This window comes from Bemisia tabaci, chromosome 2 (assembly GCF_918797505.1).
Source record: "Bemisia tabaci chromosome 2, PGI_BMITA_v3".
Classification (NCBI taxonomy): Eukaryota; Metazoa; Arthropoda; class Insecta; order Hemiptera; family Aleyrodidae; genus Bemisia; species Bemisia tabaci.
Window position 1 is genome coordinate 50187144 of NC_092794.1, and position 11151 is coordinate 50198294.

Consider the following 11151-nt stretch of genomic DNA (forward strand, 5'->3'; position numbering starts at 1 on the left):
GCAGGAAATTTAAGTTTTATAAGTGGACATTTGGCAACGTTTGAAGGTTCGTACGGCGTTTTCCTTAGCACGGTAGTATGCGGCTGGTCGGAATAGAACGTTGAATCCATGCTCAGTTACCGTTTCCCCTGCACCGAGGAATTAGGAGTTTTAATCCAAAGATAATATGACGCGTATGAACATTTACATTATACATCGATCCGAAAAAGTAAAAAGCGCGGAATCGTCGCTCGGCATAATGCTATTCTAGGCGGGGAAACTACAGGAAAGTAAGTTAAATCCATGCTTCATTACTATGCCCCTCGAGTGAACACTGGAAAAAAAGAAACACATTGAAACTAGAGTCCAGACTCTTGAAAACATTGACAAGAAAAAGGACTCTTGATTCAATCAGATTTAAGCTTAGATCAAAAGGAAATCCGCTCAAATTAAGAGGCTTGGTTATTGATTTAAGCTTAAATCTGATCGAATCAAGAGTATTTTTTCTTGTCCATGTTTTTCAGAGTCTGGACTCTAGATCCAATGTGTTTTTTTTTCCCCCAGTGAACATCTCTAGCGTGGGATTTTCGAATTTGTTTCATATGATATTTTAACGGCGCGGGTATAGAAAAAGTGTATAATTGCGACCTGAGTAAGTAATAAAGGCTATATCAATAATGGAGTCATTGCAACAGGTCGGCAAATAAAAAAAAAAACCTCAGCTCCTTTGCTATTTTCGCACTGGAAAAAAAACAGACTGGATCTAGAGTCCAGACTCTTAAAAACATCGACAAGAAAAAATACATACTCGTGATTCAATCAGATTTAAGCTTAAATCAAGAACCAAGCCTCTTAATTTGGGCGGATTTCCTTTTGATTTAAGCTTAAGGACCGAGTTTAACAGAAAGTAACCAAGCCACATCAGCTATTGCCAAGTTCAGCTGGACAGTTAATTTTTTTACGAGAGAACGTTTGTTCAGATTTCTTTGAAAATGTTAAGGAATTTGCTTCGCACCACAGAGAATTTTCACTGAAATTTGCACGAAAATCCGCACAACCGTTTTCATGTAAAAAATTAAATTGCACAATTAAATTTGGCAATAGCCGATGTGGCTTGGTTCCTTTCTGTTTAACGCGGTCCAAATCTGATTGAATCAAGAGTCCTTTTTCTTGTCAATGTTTTCAAGAGTCTGGACTCTTGATCCAATGTGTTTTTTATCCAGTGCGCCAGATGACCACCTCCCACGATTTTTTTCCGCTTATTGGAATACTCATAATTTTGACCTGATAACGTTAAAACGCGCTATCCATGATGGAGCCTATGCGACTGGTCAAAAATGGACGCCATTCCTAGTTTCGGAGAGTCAAAATAAAATTCATGAATTTAGCCCAACAAACTCTCGAACAACCATCTTTGCTAGACAGTTTAAGTGAGGAGGAGGGACGAAGTTACTTTAAAAAAAAAAAAAGACAGGAGGATAAAGAAAACCTGGAATCCGATTATTGCCGCCATTCCGGAATTCACATTTTAATATCTTCCGGATTAAGCTCCACCCCCACCCCCTTTCCCACCGCATCCGAAACGAGACCTTTTTTGGCTTGGATCTATTCCCTTCCCCCAACCGAAGACTCTCCTTTCTCAATCAGGGAACTTTGGAATAGATCGATTTTACATAGGTATCTTATGTAGTCACTGATGAATATTTGTGGATATTCATTTATTGGAAAATACTAACTTTTTTGATTGGTCAACATTTATAAACAACATGTATAATACACACGCTCGAAAGGCTTCGGGGAAAAAAATTATTGTGTTCTAAAATTTGATTTGGAAGCAGTTCTGATTTCTACTCATTAAGATTGAGCACATTTTGCGGAATGGAACTACTATTTTGGACGGATTCACGATTGTAAGTAGTTTAAGAGGCGAATTTCCGCGTGATACCACGTACCATCTTCGGAATACGAATAGTTGCGAGCTTCATGTCCGCATTCAATAATGCGAGCATAGCACCTATACATTTGGACCGAGTTCATCAGAAAGGAACCAACCCACACGAAACTGAGAAACAGAGGTTTGAAGTTTTATTCCTGTATTGGGCTCAATGTAAAAAGCAGACTTAATCCTTCTCGTCAAGAAAAAAAAAATTGTTTTTAGACTTTCAGTTTTTGGCGGGAGAAAATATACGGCTAGTGAAACACAGGAAAAAAACACATTGGATCTAGAGTCCAGACTCTTGAAAACGTTAACAAGAAAAAATACTCTTGATTCAATCAGATTTTTGCTTAAATCAAAAGGAAATCCGCTCAAAGTAAGAGACTTTGTTCTTGATTTAAGCAAAAATCCGATTGAATCAAGAGTATTTTTTCTTGTCAACGTTTTCAAGAGTATGGACTCTAGATCCAATGTGTTTTTTTCCAGTGAACTCAAAAACATTCTCAACTCAGTTCCCTCGAAAATGATGGTTGATTCCTTTCTGCGGGCCAATTATTGAAAGTTTAGAGCAACCCAATAAGACATCGAATTGCGATATATTGCATGGTTAAGATAGGGCTTGTCTTGTCGTGTCGGGCCGTCTTTGCTTCAATGATCGAGCCGCTGATACTTACACTCGGTCCATTTAAAAACGTCAGAAATTTGAGACGCGCGAAAAGCTAAGGTTTTCCTTCATTTTAGCGTGATACCACACGACTACACCGGAGTTCGAATAGTTGCGCACTTGGTGTCTCCTTTGACCAGCGTACATTTGGATTACATTTTGCAATAAGGAACCATTATTTCTGGCCCATTTCAGAAACAACATACATGCAATTGGTTCCCTATGCAGATTAGTGCCTTTATGAAAGAGTCAGAGATAGTGGTTCCTTATTGCAAAATGCGATCCATTTATAGAACAGTTTTACGCTCATCGTTGTTAACATCAAAAATACCCGATTCATCCAGCGGTCTCGTATGAGAACAGATTCGATTATTTCCTCAAAAGATCTGGCCACAGGGCGGCACCCGCGCTTCGGTCCCCTGGCTATCAATTCGATACCTTCGCCAAATATTGTTCGCTTCTATTTCCTGGAGAACTAAACCACTCCACGTCCCTGTTATTATAACCGCGGAAGACACAGACGAGGCGATCTGAGGAGGAGAACCAAGAAAAATATCAATTTTCATCGCTCCTGCGTTCTCGTGCCTGGTGTTTAATACCTACAACTATACTTAAAGTAAATAAAAAAAATGGAGGGAGGGCTCGCGCCACCCGAGCCCCTTATCAATCTTCGCCTTCCGTCGCTCCTCTGACGTAACGGCGTATCTCAATTTCCTTATGAGCCCTAGAAAGCACGGCGTTATACGGAGCACAGGGGTCACGTGGAAAAAGAAATACACGTTAGAGGAGCGGTGCTTTGTGTACACTTTGCACAGACGTGAGAAGCTGCCGAAATCAAACATTTCCGAAATAACACCGAAAATCCGCAGTTGCTGAGCGAGATATTTCGGCAAATCGATTAATGAATCGATACCGATCGATAAATACCTATCTTACCGATGCTATCAATCGAATAAGCTCATTCGATATCGATGCTATCGATTAATGATAAGATGGAGAGAATTAAAGCGAGCGGACGTTAAATATTGACCGTCACGGTGGAGACTGACCTCAAATATCAATTCGTCCTGAATTTTCCTTCGCTTTTCCACTTCATAATTTTATCAAAATACCTGAATTAAAAGAGAATAGTACCTAGGTGATTCACGACGGATTTGCTGTCGCCTGCTACCCTTCTCGGGGTTTTGTATTAGGTTTCGATTTTGGCCTTCGTGAAATTTTGAGGGGTTCCTGAAAAAAGAGCCTCGCCAAAAAGTGGTGTTTTTTAGCCCCTTTTTGTATACCCAAGTTTATCAACCGGACAGTGCTCAAATGAAAGCTTATGGTAAGGCAAACTTCCATGCAATGTCTCAACTTGAAGTGACCCCTCGTTTAGGCTGTACAGCGTTGCCAATTTTCCATTTTCATGCGCTATACTCAAGGAATACTGGATGATCGTGGTTCAACAGACTAGTACACCCGAGTTGGTCAACGAGACAAGGCTCAAACGAAAGCTTGTGGTAAGGCAAATTTCCTGGAAAAGTTTCAACTTGAAATGAAACCTCGTTTAGGCTGTACAGCGTTGCCAATTTTCCATTTTTATTTGCAAAAATTGAGGAATTCTGGATCACCATGGTTCAACAGACTAGTATACCCGAGATGGTCAACGAGACAAGGCTCAAAGCTTATGAAAAGGCAAACTTCCAGAAAAAGTTTCAACTTGAAGTGAAACCTCGTTTAGGCTGTACAGCGTTGCCAAACAAATTATGATGCACTGGACTCTTAATGCCGAAATTCCTTGATTTAAGCACATAAAAATGGAAAATTGGCAACGCTGTACAGCCTAAACGAGGTTTCACTTCAAGTTGAAACTTTTCCTAGAAATTCGCCTTACCATAAGCTTTCGTTTGAGCCTTGTCCCGTTGACCAACTCGGGTGTACTAGTCTGTTGAACCATGATGATTCAGTATTCCTTGAGTATAGCGCATAAAAATGGAAAATTGGCAACGCTGTACAGCCCAAACGAGGGGTCACTTCGAGTTGATACTTTGCATGGAAGTTTGCCTTACCATAAGCTTTTATTTGAGCCTTGTCCCGTTGACCAACTCGGGTATACAAAAAAAGGGGCTAAACTTGGCGAGGCTCTTTATTTTTCAAAATAATTTTCTGAGGGGAGATTCGAATAAAAATTACTGAAAGTTGCCCAGCGTTGGTCATTAAAAACGCGACAATTACGATTGAATTTCGGGGCATTGCGCTGGATCAAAATGATTGATACAACTATTTCAACTCCTGAGCCGCTCAAATGGCATCCAGCCGAGTTGAAGGCGAACATGATGTCTCGTCCCTGCTGTTTTTTGTTATAGACCATGGTTGTATCTACTCCTTAAAAGTATTATCAACTCAAAAAACTAAAGACTGGAAAAATGGACAAAAGCTGTTTTCACACGTTTCTATTCAATTGGCAAATAGAAAGGCGTAAATGCCGCGATATGAAAGTGAATATAACACGTAATTTTTAGTGTCTTTACAAAACCGCTGGAAAAATTGGGTATTCGCCGCCGCGATAATGCCTGCGATGATTATCGCGTAAATTCTCATTTTTAAAAAAAAAAATAAATAAAAAGAAAAACGCATTTCTCGCGGAACCGCGAAGTGAAGAACTTTCTTTTGGTTCTACGAATCCGCCGGAAATACAGCTTATTTCTCGCGATATTGAGATGGGACTAGCGTAACTTCTTACTTTGGCACACGCGGAAATCGAGTGGGCAACTTTTCGAACTCCGGAGTAGCTTATGTGGTATCACGCGAAATTGAAGGAAAATCTTAGCTTTCCGTCTATTTCTCGCGATATTGAGATGGAACTAGCACAATTTCTTACTATTGCACACGCGGAAATCGAGTGCGCAACTTTTCGAGCTCCGGAGTAGCTCATGTGGTATCACGCGAAAATGAAGGAAAATCTTAGCTTTCCGTCTATCTCAAGTTACTGACTGGCTCGAATATTATGCTCACAGCCTCTTAAAAATAGCGTATTTACCGCGACGATTTTCGCGTATTTTATCATTTTTTTAAACTGACGGAAAATCGCGCATTTTACGCGGTACTGATATCGACACAAGTAATTCGTCTTCTTTCACGAATCCGCTGAAAATATTACGCTTTTCACACGAGTATCGATGCGTGAGAAAGACGCGATAATTTCAGTAAATTCGTGAAATCAAAAGAAACTTTGCTCTCTATTTATCGGTATACCTGAAAATGCGTGCGATTTTGTAAGAATTCAGGCGCAATTACGCAATTCTTACCGCAATATCGGGGCAAATGCGCGATTTTACTGGCGGTTTTGTTAACACACGAACCATCAAGCGTTATTCACTTCAACTTTGCAGCATATGGGCATGTTTTCCAGCGGTTGAATCGGATCTCAAGAGATAATATCATTTTCACCTTAATACAGTGAGAAATAATCTATTTTTACATCAATGCGAGCATTATATTCATCAAAGTCAGTCAATTGAGATGTGCGAATAGCTAAGATTTTCCTTCAATTTCGCGTGATACAACACAACCTATTCCAAAAGCTGCATAATTGCTTGCTTGCAGTAGATTCGTGAAATCAGAATAAATTTTGTGCTTTTCATCTCGATACAGCTCTGAGCCGATCAAATTGCATCCAATCGAGTTGAAGGCGAACTTCTTGATTTCTCGTTCAAACTTTTTGTTTTTCAGATATGAGCGCAAGGGCCAGAGGCGGATCTAGCATTACGCAACACCGGATTCCCTCCATTTAAACCTATGTTAAATAATCGATTTTTGTCGGAGCACCTGGCCCCTCCAAGAATCGATACATTTCCATAGGTTTAAATGGAAAAACACAATGTTGCCAATTTTCTGGATCCGCCTGCGGCAAGGGCGGGGCTACATGTTTAGCTTTAGCAACTCATCTCAATTTCACTATCACAATTGTATTCTACGGGGAGAGTCTAGTAAAATTTTCTAAATTTCCCTGCAAATCATGTGATGATCTTTGAAACGAAGATTACGAAATTGAAGTTGTTTGCCTTTCGGATATTGTGATGGACCAAAATGCAAAATAAAACTTTCTGACATTTCCGTGACAGAAATATCAAAAGAAATTCCAATACGACCAAAAAAAAATTAAAAATTCACAGACAGACGGATAAAATAATTCCCTGACATCTCCCTGAGAAAAAAGAAAAAATATTCCTAATTTTTTGAGACGGTTAAACTGATTAGGATGAACTGATGATGGATGTTAGTGTGTCCAAGACAGAGAAGCTGGTCGTGGGAGCAGAACATCAACGGCAAAGCATAGAGCTTGAGGATGGACGGCGCATCGAAGAGTGTGACGAGTATAAGTATCTCGGTGTTTGGCTCGATCAGGATGGAAGGATGGATAGAGCAATTAAGGACAGGATCATCCAGGGCAGGAGAGCCATCGCGATGCTGAACGGGGTGCTCTGGGATCAGAGCATCTCAAAGGTAAACAAGCACCGAATATATGACGCCATCGTTAAAAGTATCGTGCTCTATGGTAGTGAAGTGTGGCCTTTGACGAAAAGAACGCAAGAAATGTTGAGGGCAACTAAAATGGATTTTTGGCGGCGATCTGCCGGCATTTCGAGACGGGACCGTGCCCGTAATGAGAGAATTCGCCAGGTGATGAAGGTTGAGAAAGATATCGTGCACGACGTCATGTCCAGGCAGTTATGCTGGTATGGACATGTGCAAAGAATGTCGGAGGAGAGGTTGCCCAAACAAGTTTTGGATTGGGTACCACCTGGGAAGAGGCGACGGGGACGTCCCGTAAAGGGTTGGCGGCAGGGCGTTGACGAAGAGATGCTGCGGTGTCAGTTGCCCGATAACCTCTGGGAAGAGAGGCATATGTGGCGTTTGGGTGTCGTAGAACGCCAGAGTGCGTTATAAAGCGACTTTATATATATACAAACTGATTAGAAAAAATTTAGACAGACAGACAGACAGAAAATATAATGGGCCTGTTGCATGCAAGAGATACAGCCGCGCGAATAGACTTTTCAGAAGTTAAATGACACGAAAATTACGATGGTCACATTAAAAAAGTCTGAAATACACTCCTTACTGCGCAATTTGTGTTGTTAGGAACGCGCTTTTTCAAATTTCCCGCGCCTGGGGCAGTTTTCTAATCACCGGAAACGAGCAAACGGCGGGCTCGGTGATTTTCGGAAGATGCCGAGTCGTTGTTGCTGTTGTTATTTATTCCTTCAGTTTGTTTACAAACCCAACGTGATCTCCTACAGTGGTCCATATACGCTTTATGCGGTAACCAAATCGATCAACTTTTAAATATCGAACGCAATCCTTCTACATTTCATTTCACGATGTCACGAGCTCCGATTTTTAGGTTATGTTGTCAGTTTTAGTTGACCGGAAATAGCTGCGAGTTGCCGTTAATTGTTTCCGTTAGAAAACTGCCCCCAGACGCGGGAAATTTGAAAAAGCGCGTTCCTAACAACACAAATTGCGCAGTAAGGAGTGTATTTCAGACTTTTTTAATGTGACCATCGTAATTTTCGTGTCATTTAACCTCTAAAAAGTCTATTCGCACGGCTGTATCTCTTGCATGCAACAGGCCCATTCCCTGACATCTCCCTGACAAAAAGGAAAAATATTCCTAATTTTTCGAGACGGTTAAACTGATTGGATGTAAGTAAGAATTTTTGCATGTTTTAGGAATATAATGTGATAAAAATAGAGAGAAATATAAGGATTGCATTTTGCAAAAAGGAACCACTAGCATTGCAATGATGCTAAGATTGTGCAACTTCATCCTTTGCAATGAAATTGCGGAAATCGTGAAAAACTATGACATTTAGATGGTGATTTTTGTCTTAAGTTCACAGTTTTTAGCGAGTGAAATAGAAACTATTAATGGATAATCGGGTTTTTCCTCCAAGACAAAAGAAGTTGCACAATCTTAGCAACATTGCAATGCTAGTGGTTCTTTTTTGCAAAATGCAACCCATATGGTGTCTACACTATTTTTCGAAAAATCCGTGTTTTTCGATTTTCCTAACCTTGCCCTGCAACGAAAATCGCTAGCAAAATAAAATTCCTTGACGCGCCGAATGTTTGCGGATTCCTTGACGTTTTCCTTGATTTCTCAGACACAGAAAACAGTTCCTTGACATTTCCCGGTCACTAGATACCCTTAATTCGAACTTGATTCCTCGTTTCCGTTTCTTGTTTTTCAGATATGACCGCGAGAGCGGTTTTACATGCCTATCTTTTACAACTGAAATACGACAAAATACCTAACTCCATCCTTAATTTCTTACGTAGGTAATTGCAAAAAAATTACATACCAAGAAGCAGCTAACAGCACGGGTTCCTGAAACAATGAAAAATAAAATTATCATTACATGGATTGAAAATCTAAACACTAGTGGAAGAAGAAGGAAGACGCTTAAAGAGAACAGAGGGGAGACCTAGGCGGATAGTAAGTAATTCTATCTTACATTGAAATTATAAAATTTTACTGATTTTTGACGATGAAACAGTCGTGATAGGTACATAAAACTTCTTAAATACATGTTTGATCGAAATACGTCATTGCTTTTACCATTTTCAACATCAACACATAGTAAACATTTACTTTAAAATGTATCAATATTTTATTACATCATATAGATTATTCGAGATGAGCTCGCTTAAGGATTTGAGATTCTTGCATTTTTTGAAAAGAACGGGGTGCATTTATTTCAAAGCAATTTTTTCGGTATTTTTGAGAGTAACGCCCACAATAAACGAGTCAAAAGTTGCATTTTTGTAGCTTTTATTTAAACGTGGATCGCCGAGAAATTGAAGATGGCCTTTAAAAATATTCGCCCTGCCTTAAGCACATTTTTCGCTGCGCAAAATTTCTGTCGCAATTAATTGGCCATGCTTCGTGCAGCAGTCAGAAGTTATCCAACCACGACCGCACAGGTGCAAACCTCAAATGAAGCACATTTTGCAATTGTGTACTACAATGTCTGCCTCATTTAAAAAGCAACATATGTGCCATTAGTTTCCCTATGCAGATAGGTGTTAATATCTAGGAGCCAGCAATTTTAATTCCTAACTGACAATGCAGTGCAAATGGCAAAATTTCACGCAAAGTGTAGGAGAGATATTACAGGGTGTCTACTAAGACAGGCTGGTCAAAAATAAGTACTTTTACAGTACTTGTTCAGTACATTCTCGAGAAATTCAGTACCTCCTCCAACAGAAAAATTCCGTACTTTTTCAGTACCTCCATTTGACGAAATTAGAAAAATTTCAAAAATTTGCAATTGAGACAAAAATGACAAAAAATTAAAAAATTCTGGACCTTTTTGCGGAACTTCCGCACTTTTTCAGTACTTCCGGACCACCCTTAAAAAATCAGTAGTATTTCCGGACTTGCCGAAAATTCCGGACTTGTAGGCACCCTGTTATAAAAAATTGTCCGGAAACTGTTAACTGCCGACGGGAAATACATTAAATCTAAAGAGAATAACGGAAAAACTAGATACGTACCAGAGGAGGATTATTCGATTGCCCGACGCCAAGCTGAAAACACTCGCGGCACGACACCATCACTGAAACCGCACTTCGAACTAAAAAAATCGGCCAAGAAAAGATTACTTGAATAAATTAGAAAAAATAACAGATTCACCAGACAATCAATCATAACCAGACATACTTGCTTTACTACTTTAAATTCTGCCCAAATAAGGTGTTCACATAATACATCGTAAAATTAACACAGGAGAGAAAACAAGCAGGAAGCTCCAACGCATTGGCGTCGGAGAGCGGCTCTGGGGGCAGTAGTTGTAGTCAAGAATGAGGGCCTAGACACATTTTGTCATTGATGTACAATCCGACAACTGTCGATTCAATCAACGAAAACGATTCAAACTGTCGAATCGCCCCAATGGCCACGATAGTTGTTAGACGTTTACGGTTTCCCTGGTAACCTTTGTTTGCTATCAGCTGATATCGAGTAATTAACTAGGAAGCTCCAACCCAGTGGTTAAAGCTTCCTTAACCGCGAAAACTTTAAAATTCAAATTTTCAAATTTTGAACGTAAAGTACATTTTTTCCATCACGAGATAAAAGCACAAACAAGTTTTGAATTATTGACTGTATCACCATGATTCCAAAAATACAATACACAACATAGCATTGACTAACAATAAAACAGTATGCAATAAAATAAAGTCATGACAAGGAACATAGCCGAAAATGGCGCCGATTCCCATCAACCAACGCGCGGTCTCTACAATGTAACATGCTGCATTGATACTCCCCAGCTGGGACCGTCCGGAATAGCAGCTCTAGTGCAAGCACCAGAGCCGCTAAAACCATTAAGATAAAATAATGATAAGGATAACTAAAGATGTATCTTGATACCAGAAATACAATTGGGAGAAACTTTCTTCTGGATGATCATAGGGCGAAATAAGAAAAAATCAAAGCAAAATGCATGTTATTGGAGCATGGTATGCATTATTCCATTATGTTGAAGTCAAGTTGTGTGGCAAATGCAATAATTACAAATCATTG